Source organism: Montipora foliosa, chromosome 11, assembly GCF_036669935.1.
Source record: "Montipora foliosa isolate CH-2021 chromosome 11, ASM3666993v2, whole genome shotgun sequence".
In the NCBI taxonomy this organism is placed as follows: domain Eukaryota; kingdom Metazoa; phylum Cnidaria; class Anthozoa; order Scleractinia; family Acroporidae; genus Montipora; species Montipora foliosa.
The window spans coordinates 8,194,897-8,198,659 of NC_090879.1; positions in this window are offsets into that span (position 1 = coordinate 8,194,897).

Genomic DNA, 3,763 nt, shown 5'->3' on the forward strand with positions numbered 1-3,763 from the left:
ATGAATTACTGAACAATAACCAATGATGGTTGTTCAGTTTGGAAGCACATTACTGTTGTTATATTTTGATGTAGTCCCTTCTTTCAAATCAATAGTGAATGATTAGTCAATAAAGTGAAAGCAGTGTATTCTTATGCATAATAGCAGGCAGTACTTGTACTCCTTTTTGGCGCTCTGATTATCAAACTGCTTGGAATCTGTAGCTGAAATCCCCTGACTGATTCCATTGTGACCACCAAGAATCAGCCAACAAGCAGAACAATAATACCACACCATGATCAGCATAAATGACATACCATGCCCGAGAACAATGACTTTCGAAGTAATATTTTCAAAAAAGACTAATCAACGAAGGACTTCACCGAAAGCGATTTGGAGAGCGCACTTATATTAGGCCCACACAGAGTGTACAAGTTTAAATCGGTGATCCTCATTTTACCTACTGTAGGTTGAATATGCACTCTATATAGTTTAAATCAGGTATCAACTCCCAAAGAGGGTGGAAAACACCTGTACCTTCCCTCAGACTCTGTCTTACGCTTCTCAACGTTTTATGTCATCTTTCTGGTTTCTGTATTCATACACTTATCTAGTCAGTCTCGACATCACAACACAGTAAGAGAACGAAGACTGTACTATTCACTAGTTTATACCGGCACTCGAGCTCAGACCCTCCAGATCTACAGTCCTGTTTTTTCACCACCACACTACAACGACAAACAGTGTTTAACCCAACATAGTTGGGCTTCATTATTTGCATGTCTAGGAGGGATGGGGCAGTGGTGAGAGCTCTCGCCTCACACCATTGTGGCCCTGTTTCCATTCCCAGATCCGGCGTCGTATGTGGGTTGAGTTTGTTGGTTCTCTACTCTGCACCGACAGGTTTTTCTCCGGGTACTCCGGTTTCCCCCCTCCTCAAAAACCAATATGATTTGATATGTCTTAATTTGATTTCATTTGTGCACGACCTCACAAGCTATTCAGCTTTAAACGTTATGACGGTGTAAAAATAAACTTCTATTTATTTATTTACAATTGATATCCATGTTTAATAGCCGAAACTAATCCTAACCTGACCCTAATTTTTCTCTCGGCTTAATTTATGCTCCAAAAAAAGTTTCTCCCATTTTTCTGAGTGCGTATTCAACCTTGGTAAAATGAGTATCACCAATTTAGCCTAGATAAAAACAGATTCAACCTGAAAACGGATTTTAACTGGCAATATACCCACTAGCTCAAAAACTATCGGCATCATTCGGGATCAAAATAAGTTGCTTTTATGAGGGACACCAAACGAACAAATCCGACTAACCCTACAAGGGACATTTCAATGTTCCTCCTGATGGAGAGAGAGATTTTTTGATAATGATGTTTTAAGTTAAAAATAATTGTCATCCGCAAACTTCCCAGTAAAGTGTTTGCTTCTAGGAGATGATTTGAAATTTGAAGGTCATGTTCTATACGACTAGCAGATATTTCCGTCGACCGAAACTTTTTTCTTTGGTTGACTCTATTTCAAAACGTATAGTTTAGGTTAGAATGTAACCATGGCATTACTGAACGGTTATTGGACTTGTTTTATTTATGGCGTTCTACACCGCAATAACTTTAATCACACATTATCATGTAATAGTTATAGCTTGTTTCAATCATTCTGATGGCAAACACACATTATGTACCAGGTACAAGGGGATGTAGAAAAAATATCCAATTAATACGACACGGGATCAAAATCCACGTGAGTTGCGATACATTCGGAAAGTTGGCCAGGACAAAGTAATGGTGACTGCAATGCAGAAAAAATGCAATTTTCTAGAAACTTCTGACTTGGTAGGGTTTAAATTGAAGACCATCGTACATAAGGTTGTTTTGCAGTATATTGACTCGTGTTCAGTATCGAATGCTGCATCACAATATAGCTAATTGTGGATAGCACCAAGTGTTTCCGCCAACCGTTGGGAACTCGTAGGACTTTGAAGGTAGTCAGTATAGAAGCTAATGGCGGTCACTTTCGCCTACTCTACTTGACATCCGCCTCCTCAACAATCCAGAAATTTCTTCAGGTCGAATCCGAGTGTCATGAAATAATGAGGCAAATTCGAGTGTCACTTAAGGATTTCGGGTGCATTACGGATCTGCATGTATAAAAAAAATCACGGAAATTATGTTACTTGCAATTAATTTGTTTTGCTATTTCTTGTGTTGAAAACAGGTCAAGAGACACGCTTTTGTGAAAAAGAAGCTCTTAATTTCCAATTGTCTTTTAAGGCCCGATTTACAATGATTTAAAGATCCGGCTTTAAATTCTCAACAAAGCCCGGCGGACTTTGAGTCTTGGCGATAAACAAATAAGCAGTGGAAAATGAAACAATACAACTTCTCATAATTGTTCTCAGCACCCTCGACTGAATACCTACAGTAGCACTGAGCTAATCACTGCGTTTATTTTTCATGGAATATAGGATATACCACTAAAGTTGCTAATATGTTCTGAGGCTGAAACAATTACACCTAACCTCGGCCTTTCACTTGCACACGAATTTAATAGACCTCACTTAATTATTTCTTTAACATGCTAAAGAACAACCTTTAATTGTTTAATACCACCGGAAATAATGCCACAGTTATCTTTGGAAGTGTCACCATTTAAAATTTAATTGGCACAGGCAGTCAAACTTTAGTACAATCGTGCACAGCATAGACCTTCATAAATGGCCTAACCGTGCACCTTTCCATTCTTTTGTATTTATGTTAATTAGACCGCCTATCCTCATTTGAAACAAGTATTTCTTTTGAACTTTGTTCGTCGTAAGGAGACATAGAAAAGGCTTGTTAGCAATTTTATTAGGCCGCCATTATACAAGAGCTCTATAACACGACCAACGTAGTTCCTCGAGTGGGGAACGGTTTTTGTAAAACACTTTCATCCTCATCTTGACGATTTTATTTCATGACTTTAACAAGAACACTGTTAGCGTGAACCTCACTGTAAAAAAATTATAAAACACCGCCACAGGAAATCAGTTTCTCGGGGAGCCTTCCACTGATCGTTCGTTGTCTACAACAACCCTAATCACGAATGTACTGCACAAATATCAATCAGACAGCAACATTCAAGTGTACTGTAAGATTTTGCAAATTGTTAAGTGTGCATCAACGACCACTAAAATACACACGTCAAAAAGTAACTACAAAACTACGAGCACAGTGCAACAAAGTGCAACCAGCCACAATCGTCAAATGCTTCGTAACTTTGGCTGGATGATAATGAATTACATAATAAAAAGACATTAAAGCAGTCCAGTTTAATAGCGTTGGTCACGCAACCCGGGCAGGTTCCCACACGTATTGCTTGCTTCCATTAGCAATAGCCTCTCTTGCAACTTATATTTACTTCCCCTTAATAAAGAAAAATGGATACAAGTTGTTAGTCAGATGGAAAACATCCGTAATCTCGTGAGAGGGTGTGAAACAGGATCATAAACAAGAGGACTTTCAAGTGGCTCCACTTTCCGCTTTCATTACTTCCAATATGTTTTTTTCGTTTTCGCGTGCCGGGTCGGATCACTTTGTGGTCTTGACAACACTCATCGTCATCATCATGAAATCACTGAGTTTGCAACATAATTAATGACACTCCTTGTAACTTCGTTTAGTTTGGTCTTTGATGCACTAACCACATCAATGTAATCATCTGTGACCCCGGATCTTTATTCTCTTTCACTAATTGACTAGACTTCGGCATTCGATCTAGTTATTTCAG